At 39.8% G+C, this 9,814-nt stretch overlaps 1 long non-coding RNA gene across 1 annotated transcript; it reads right to left on the bottom strand.

Moving 5' to 3' along the window:
* Positions 1-1,400: 1,400 nt before the first annotated feature.
* Positions 1,401-7,550, bottom strand: LOC107787516 (uncharacterized). The gene is made up of 3 exons (XR_001648429.2): positions 7,004-7,550; positions 4,655-4,721; positions 1,401-4,147 (listed from the first exon to the last, which is right to left on the bottom strand). It is a non-coding gene; the product is annotated as an uncharacterized LOC107787516 (long non-coding RNA).
* Positions 7,551-9,814: the final 2,264 nt, after the last annotated feature.

Genomic DNA, 9,814 nt, shown 5'->3' with positions numbered 1-9,814 from the left:
CTTGTCCTTTTTTCCGAACCTCATTACACTATTCATGGGTGAAACCCAGAGCAAAACTCGCTCTACAACCATGAATTCAATGCCACAAACTTTCTAATCCATATAAATATTCATTCTATATTAGGCTGTACGAAGCCGACCATGAAGTCGGAAAATCTCATGGATATAGATCTGAGCCAGCTTCTCTAAGGAATAGGTAGTCAGTATAGGAATGAAATGATCCATCTTGGTCAACCCGTCCATAATCACCCATACCACATCAAATTTATTTTGAGTCCGTGGGATCCCAACAACGAAGTTCATGTTAATACGCTTCCATTTTAACTTGGGAATCTAAAGTCTCTGAAGCAAATCTCCCGGCCGCTGATGCCCATACTTCACCTGCAGACAATTTAGGCACCGAGCTATATACTCCACTATGTCTTTCTTCATTCTCCTCCACTAATACTGCTGCCTTAAATCATGATACATCTTAGTGGCACCCAGATGAATGAAGTACTACGAACTATGGGCCTCCTCAAGAATCAACTCACGCAACCCATCCACATTGGGTACACATAATTGGACCTACATCTGCAACACCTCGTTATCTCTAATTGAAACCTCATTGTCATCACCGTGCTGAACTGTGTCTTTAAGGACAAGCAAATAGGGTTCATCATACTAACACTCTCTGATGATCATATAAAGAAGACAGAGAAATCATGCAAGCAAGAACTTGACTGGACTCTGAAACATCCAATCTAACATACTAGTTGGCCAAGGCCTGAACATCCATGGCTAGTGGCCTGTCTACTGCCGGTAGATATGCTAAGCTGCCCAAGCTCTCCGCCTTTCAACTCAAGGCATCGGCCACCACATTGTCCTTCCCAGGATGATATAGAATAGTAATATCATAGTTTTTAAGATTCTCTAACCATCACCGCTGCTTCAAGTTAAGATCTTTCTGTTTGAACAGATGTTGTAGATTCCGTGGCCGGTAAAGACCTCACAAGGGACACCGAACAAATGGTTTCGCCAAATCTTCAAAGCATGAACAATAGCTTCCAATTCCAAGTTATGGACCCTATAATTCTTCTCACGGGTCTTCAACTGTTGTGATGCGCAGGCAATCATTCTACCATCCTACATCAACACCGCGCCAAGTCCAACACGTAAAACATCACAATACACGGTATAAGACCCCGAACCCATAGGTAACACCAATAATGAGGTTGTAGTCAAAGCAGTCTTGAGCTTATGAAAGCTTGCATCACACTCCTCAGACCATCTGAAAGGAGCACCCTTCTAGGTTAATTTTGTCATTGGTGCAATAAAGGATGAGAAACCCTATATGAAACAGCGATAATACCCGGCCAAACCAAGGAAACTCCGGATCTCTATAGCAAAAGACGGTCTGGGCCAACTCTACAATGCTTTAATCTTCTTCAGATCTACCTAGATCCCCTTACTCAACACCACATGACCCAAAAAGCCACTGAATTAAGCCAGAATTCACACTTTGAGAATTTTGCATACAACTTCTTTTCACTCAAGGTCTGAAGTACAATATTTAGGTGCTTCTTATGATCTTCCCGGCTATGGGAGTAGACCAAGATGTCATCAATAAACATAATGAAGAATGAATCAAGATATGGATGGAATACATTGTTCATCAGGTGCATAAATCTTACTAGGGTGTTGGTCTGCCCAAAAGACATCAAGTTTCTCGTAGTGACCATACCGAGTCCTAATGAAAATCTTTGGAGTATCTGGATACCGAGTCTTTAGCTTATGATAATCTAACCGCAAATCAATCTTTGAGAACACTCTGGCACCCTGTAATTGATCAAATAAGTCATCAATGTACAGTAATGGATACCTGTTCTTCACTATAACCTTGTTCAACTGTCGATAATCACTACAGATGCACATAGAACCATCCTTCTTCTTCACAAACAAGACCAAAGCACCCTATGACAACACACTAAGATGAATGAAACCCTCATCAAGTAACTCTTGCAACTGCTCCTTTAGCTCCTTCAACTCCGCTAGGGCCATACGATATTATGGAATAAAAATGGGATGAGTGCGTGGCAACGAGTCAATACTAAAATCGATATCCCAATCGGGCGGCATGCCTAAAAGATCTGCTAAATATATATCTGAGAAGTCACTCACTACCAGAACTGACTCAACGGTAGGAGTATCAGCACTAAGATCCCTCACAAAGTTTAGATAAGCATCACACCCCTTCTTAACAATCCGCTGAGCCTTTAGAAATGACACAAACAGGCTAGGAACATAATCCAATGCACCTCCCACTCTAGCTATGGCAAACCTAGCATAGCCAATGCCATATTTTTGGCGTGATAATCAAGAATAGCATGATAGGGTGAAAACTAGTTCATGCCCAAGATAACATCAATGTATACCATACTAAGTAACAATAGATCAAATCTGGGTTCAAAACCACTAATAACAAATAACACGACTGATACACACAGTTCACAATAATAAAATCTCCCACAATCATGGACATATAAACAAGAGAACTCAATGAATCATGAGATATACCTAAATACAGAGAAAAATAAGATGACACAAATGAATAAGTGGATCCCGGATCAAATAAGATTGATGCATCTTAATGGAAAACCTGAAACATACCTATAATGACTGCGTTTGAAGCAACTGCCTCTGTCCTACCCGGAAAAGCATAAAATCTATCCTGGCCCCTCCTTTAGGGGGACCTCTACCCGCCTGTTCCCTAACCCTAGCTAGCTGTGTGGGTGGAGCGATAACTGGGGTAGAAACTATGGCCTAAGAAGTCTGTAGACCTGACTGAATCCGTGGAGCCTAAGTAGTCTGTAGAAGTGCACCCCTCATATGTCTAGGATAGTATTTAACAATGTGACGGGTATTACCACACTCAAAGAAATCTCTTAATAGGCATGGCTGTTAGGATTGGCTCGGTCTTGATCAGCTGGACTGACCGCTGAATGCACCCCGTGCAGGAGGTGTACTAGAAAATGGCTGAGCAAAGTGTGCAACCTAAGATCTCGGAATAACCAAAGCACCACTAGAAGCTGGAAGTGCTGAGTGAACTGGTTGGCTCACATAACCTCTACCATGATGGGTTGTAGCTATAGCATGGCTACCACTAAATCCTCCAGTATCTCAAGGCCTCTTGACCTCCCTATCCTCTCTCTCACGAGCCCGCATACCCTCCAACCTACATGCAATCTCTACCACTTTCTTACATGGGGTATCTGTCTCTAACTCTCGATCTATAATGAATCTAATATCATAATTGAGCCATTCAATGAATCGACAGACTCGCTATCTGATTGTATAAACCAAAGAAGGGGCATGTATGGACAAATCACTGAATCAGATCGCATACTCTAACACTATTATTGTCCTATGGCGTATCAGCTCAAACTCCATGCCCTATACATCCCTAAAGGCCTAAAGAACAAACTCTCTCAAGAATAACTCGTAAAACTGAGTCCATGTAAGTGAAGCTACATCGGCTGGGCTACCCTCCTTGTACACCCTCCACCACTGATATGTTGCTCATGACAACTGGAAAGTAATAAAAGCAATCCTGCTAGTCTCCACAATACCCATTGTGTGGTAAATACGGTGCAACTCCTCTAAAAACTCATATGTATCCTCTGAATCCAAACAACTGAAAGTAGGTAGGTGATACTTCTTGAACCTCTAAAGTCTAAGCTACTCCTCCTCAAATACAGCTGCCCTAAATGCTGGCTGAACTGGAACAATATGTTGTACTGGTATAACCTTTGAGACCTGATCAATATGGACCCGCTACTCTGGGGTATGGGTCGCGGGAGTGTAAGCTCCTCCAAAGCCTGAGATGTGGCTGCTACAAGTGGAATCAACCTTACCTGAGCTAAGGTACCAAACTTATTCAAGAACTATGCAAGGGTCTCCGAAAGTGCTGTGGTGGCGATAGGTGCCTTGGGTGTCTGTCCCCCTATTGGAGCTACTAGTGACTCCTCTGTCATAGCTCGGGTAGGTGCTTTGGATGCACCACCTGCCCACCTCGTCCTCTACCTCGGACCCGGCCCAGGCTTCTTGCGGCTCTAGCAATGGGTGCGGCTGCCCGATCGTTGGATCCAGCAGTGCGTTTCCTCATCATCTGTGAGAGAATAAATAATCAAAGATTAAGATTTCGGAGTCAACAATCTCACATGATAAGGAATCAAAAAAGTGAAGTTTTCCTTATAGTTTTGTAGCCTCTCGAAGATAAGTACAGACGTCTCCGTAGCGATACCCAAGACTCTACTAGACCTGCTTATGACTCGCAACACCTTTAAACCTAGGGCTCTGATACCAACTTGTCATGACCCGATTTCCCTCCATAGGATGTTTTGATGGAACCTAGTCTCTAAGACTAGGTAAGCCTAACATGCATAGAGAAATAGCAGAAATACTACTAAAACTTCAAATAAAACCTTCATACTATAATGGTAACTCGAAAGTACAATAGCCAAAAAGTTTCCCAAAACCTGGTGGAATAGAGGCATATGCTCTACAAGATGGTACTACAAGTCTCGAACTATAACACTGTTTGAAACAAGAAGAAATTGTGGAATGTCTAAAATAGAAGGGGACTTCGAGGTATGTGGATATGGAGTTGGTATACCTTGAAGTCTCCTAATGTCGCAACATTAATCAACTCTAGTGTCCGACATTGGAAGACATATATCGATCTGCACAAAAATATATGAAGAAGTGTAGTATGAGTACACCACAATGGTACCAGTATGTATAAAGCCTAACCTCGTTAGAGTAGTGACGAAGATAGGTCAATACACCTAATAGGATATAATAAATAGAATGAAAACATAATAACAAGAAGTAACAGATAGTAGAGCAAGTAATAATATGAAGCAAGTTAATAACATAGACTAATGAAAGGATTGTAAGCATAGAGATAACATATGGGAAACAATTGAAGGGAGCCACAATGTTCATATACAGATAATAACTGATAGAAAAATGAAGAACAAACAACAAGATATGTTCCCACCCAATAACTCTTAACGACACGAGATAAATAACAAGAATCACAATGAGGTACCACCTTGTAAACAATAAGAATCACCACCGAGGTACCACCTCGTATATACCAAGAGTCACAACTGAGGTACCACCTTGGATACTCAATTCACAATCTCAATCGCAATCTTTCCTTATACCGCCGCGTGAGTTTACATTTAAATAGATTTTGAAAACATTTTTCCGAAATAGATACACGCACTTTAGCCCACCTTATGATGTCCTGTGGCTTCACTGTCACACCTCCTTTTTACCTACACCCCGTAAGGAATTTATATAAGGGGGTTTTTCCAATTAAAGGACAATCGAAACGAGATCATATTACTAAAAGATTCAGAGTCACCACTTGGGATAATTTTATGGTGTCCCAAGTCACCGGTTCAAATACCGAATCGAGAAAAATATTGCCTCTGTTTAACAGTCCGCTAACCAAAAATTCGAGTAAGAAATTCTGTTAACCCAGGAGAAGGTGTTAGGCATTACTGAGTTCTGTGGTTCTAGCACGGTCGCTCAACTGTTATATTCGGCTTAATTATCTAATTTTAAATAATTATGAACCTATGTGCAAATTGTAGTTTTAACCGTTTTATTCATTTTTTAAAGAAAATTGCAACATTATTAAATCACGTCTTGAACAATGTCACATAAATGCACCCGTGGTTTTTGACATATTTTAACATCATTGAGATCTGGATTTGGGTCACATAAATGTGCACCCGAATTTTGGAAGGTAAGTTATTAAAATAACGCGCCTAAAGCAACTACGCGTTTGCAACTTTGCGAGGGCCATGGAAATTCGCTAAATGGCACGCCTCGATTCCTAAGGATAAAACATTAATCAAACTAGGGCCGTGCAATTGAAATTTTGTCTGGCACGGAACACCTTGATTGTAATTTTAAAGGATGTTTCGAACTAAGCTTTTAAGGGCCATAAACTATATCTTATTTAATATGGTACGCCTCAACTTTCTCCTAAAGAAGATATACATACTCAATTATATCTACCGAACACAATCGAATTCGATAAATATTGACATGCTATCTCTTTAACATATCCTAATAATTATCAGTAACACTTATTACTACCATATATGATTTAGCAATGGAATAAACTTATCCTTCAGAAGATCGACAAAATGAAGCTAGACATTTCAAGCTTCGTACCCGTGGGTTTAATTTTGATAAAACTAATCAAATTCCAAATACAACACAATGGCTATTTGAAATCAGTCAAATTCCTCTGAGCATAAACCGAAACCAAACGGCCATCTACTGTTCTATTCAGCTTCAAGTACAAGTAGCAACACGACAACATAATTTCAGTAAGGAAAACTCGAGGAAAGAATAAGTAGCACACAGACCTAATTGAACAAAGAAGATATGCCAACATCTGATTTTAGCAAGAGCAATTTAACCAATCAAATGCAACGAAAAATAAAATCAAAATTTTGAATGATGAACATATATTCAGTATCAATCAAATAATGATATTAGTATTCATGAGTTGTTCGAGTTCCCACAAAAAAAAACCTCCTAAATACATACATTTAACACTTCAAAGAACAAGCAACAGTGCAATTCTTAAATGTGCTGACTACTGTTTTTAATACCCTAGCAAAACAACGGACAGAAATGGCGAAGCCAAATGCCTCGCACTCCAAGTCATCATCAAACAACCTTGTCATGAAATACAAACAGAAACATTACCTCAAGATAAATTCCATGTGATAAAATTCATCATAGATTTGAATACTCAATGCTAAACTAAGAACAGATTCAAACAATTCATATTTCTTCAAGTTTCAAGAGATTCCGTCGGAAAACTTCAACACACACACAATCGGACACAGAATGCAACAACACCAACAAGTAGCTTCCAGATTCAATCAAATTTCAAACATAGAGATAGAGACAGAAAGGAAAAGAGATTAACCTGAGCAATATTTCTTTAGTTAGTTCAATTTCCAAGCCATTACAAGTCAAATTCGAATTTCAGTAGTAACAGGGAACTCCCACATGAACTTCTTCAAATTTCATTCACATGATGTCCTTGAACCGTAGAACCAAAAACTTCACCGGAGACCTCGAACAGAAATTACCAACCAGACACAAAACTCGTCGGAACCGCGACAAAATTCAGAAACGGACCTTGAATCGGCACCTCTGATTTGCTCTATTTTGGACGATACCTTTCGGACTGTTTCACGGAGATTTTATCTGGTTTAGTGGCCGAAGAAGGTGAAATCAGGGGGTGAGGTCGTTTTTGGGTGTTAAGCGGCGGATCCTTTTTGGTGTCACGGCTGAAGGGTCTGATTTTTGGGGAATTTTCAAGGTGATGAAGACGGTTGATGCTCGTCTTTGATTGAAGAAGAAGAATCCCCTTTCCTGATTGTATCTGTGTGTGTATATTCCGAGTGAGGACGAAGCCATGCTGGGAGGGGGGTTTCCTCTATGTAAAGCTGTGCTATTGTTCTTTTGTCTATATCATGCCTTTTTTTTTTGATTTTTTAAGCATTAATTTATAGGTAGAGTCTAGGTTTAGGTGTATTTTTGTGTATTTTGCCCATTAGTCCCTGGGTCTTTTATGTTAAGTCCTTAGGGTCTTCTTTATTTGTTTTTTTTGTTCCAAAGAAGAGTCTAGAAGGGTCCCTAGGCTTAATGGACTAATCTGAATTGGGCCAAGAATTGGGCTCTAAAACTCTTAAAATTGTGATCCAACACCCTAATTGACTCATTTTAAAGTAAGATAAAAATACTACCCCATGCAAAAGCTAACATAAATCTATTATATATATTTTTTATTTTCAAAATTATATACAGATGAAAATATGGTTCTATTTTTGTATTGTTTTTTGAAAGATACATACTAAAATATTTTTTTTGTAATTTTTATTTTTCTTGCAATAAAATAAAATAAAAGAGTAAAAATGAGTTGAAATAGCTATATTAGGCCTAAATTAAATATTTTACGCTAAAATATAAAAAATCTTGGGGAGGGTCAAAAATCACATGTCTACAGCTACCCCTCTTTGACTGGAAACGCGAAGCGTTTTCGGACAAAGAATGACTAGACAGGTATTTGACCCGCCCCTTATTTAAAAAAAACCAAAGCTAAGAGAAAAGGGGAATGTGACCGAGCCCTGGTATCTGAGCTGCCTACATATCCTTGGCTATAAAGGAATCAGGCCACGTGTAGTTCAGAGATGAATGAGATGACGGAGTACCGAGGTGAAGAGCCGATCGAGGTGCCGTTCCGTTGAGGTTCTGGTCCGCGTTCCTGTTATTACATCAAAAATCAAATGAAAAAGACTAACTAAGCCTTTCAACTACGAGTTACAAGATTCCTATCAAGAAGTCTTCTGAAGCTTGATCTTGAGTCTTGAATGGTTCTTCATGCAGACTTTAGATTGGAACCTTGGCGCTTGTTAGCTACAGGTGCTAGCTCGTTCTTCTTCAGCTTTTTGGATCAAGACCGGACATGTAGTGCTTGTGACTTCCACCATGTCTTAAGCAGTTCACATCTTCCATCAACTTCTGCATTTGGATTCACTTTTTGCCTTTCTCTCTTTTTTCTTTATTGTGACTAACTTTTGTTGATCACTTCGGACTGTTGACTCGCATTATTGCCGTGAGATTCTTTGGTTGTTGACTTGAATTGCAATCTGAGATGCTTTTCCTTTTCTTCAAGTGGACACCTGATTGTTGAACTCGAACTGTATTCCCTTGCTCTCCAAGTGGGCTCCTGACTGCTGAACTTGAATGTATTCCCTTGCTCTCCAAGTGGGCGCCTGATTGGATGAACTTGAATTGTATTCCCTACTCTCCAGGCGAGCTCCTGACTTCAACAAAATAGACAAAACAAAGAATATTTTCTGCCCCCGTTTAGGTATCTAGGCACACATGTAAGTGTAAAACGGATCATATTACCAAATATCAATGAGAACTTGAAAGCTAAAACATGAATTGTACTCCCTTGTTCTCTAGGTGGGCTCCTAATTGCTGACTTGAAATGCATTCCATGCTCTTCAGGCAGGCTCCTGACCGCTGACTTGAAATGTATTCCCTGTTCTCCAAGCGGGCTCCTGACTTCTAAACTTTAAATGTATTCCCTGCTCTCCAGGTGGGCTCCTGACTGCTGACTTGAAATGTATTCCCTAATCTCCAGGCGGGCTCCTAACCGCTGACTTGAAATGTATTCCCTGCTCTCTAGGCGGGCTCCTGACTGCTGACTTGAAATGTATTCCCTGCTCTCTAGGCAGGCTCTTGAATTCAACAAAATGACAAAAACAGAGGAAATATTTCTGCCCCAGTTTGGTGGCTAGGCACAGATGTGAGTGTAAAACTAATCATATTACCAAGTATTACTAAGAATTTGAAAGCTAGGTCCCATTATCCAGGGGGTCCTGACAATTCAAACCTAAACGACAATTTTAAATCTAAGTTATATCTTCTAAAGGTGCGACTTATGCTAAATCTTCTTATCTAAGAGGGTCTTTAAACTAATTCCCATTATCCAGGAGGGTCCTGAAAATCAAAGGTCAAATTTTATCTTAAGAGTGACAACTTTTATGGGTGAATTATACTACCCTACAACAGAATTTATGCTAAATGTTGTTATCTAATCGAAATCTTAAAGCTAAGTCCCATTATTCAGGAGGGTCCTGAAAACTCCTAATTGAATCTTATCTCGAACATGCAAAATTCTAAACCTGCTTATATTCCTTTGGGATACATTTCTGCTAGA

Source organism: Nicotiana tabacum, chromosome 16 (genome assembly GCF_000715075.1).
Source record: "Nicotiana tabacum cultivar K326 chromosome 16, ASM71507v2, whole genome shotgun sequence".
In the NCBI taxonomy this organism is placed as follows: Eukaryota; Viridiplantae; Streptophyta; class Magnoliopsida; order Solanales; family Solanaceae; genus Nicotiana; species Nicotiana tabacum.
The sequence above is the reverse complement of the archived record's forward strand: the minus strand, read 5'-3'. Positions and strand labels throughout refer to the sequence as shown.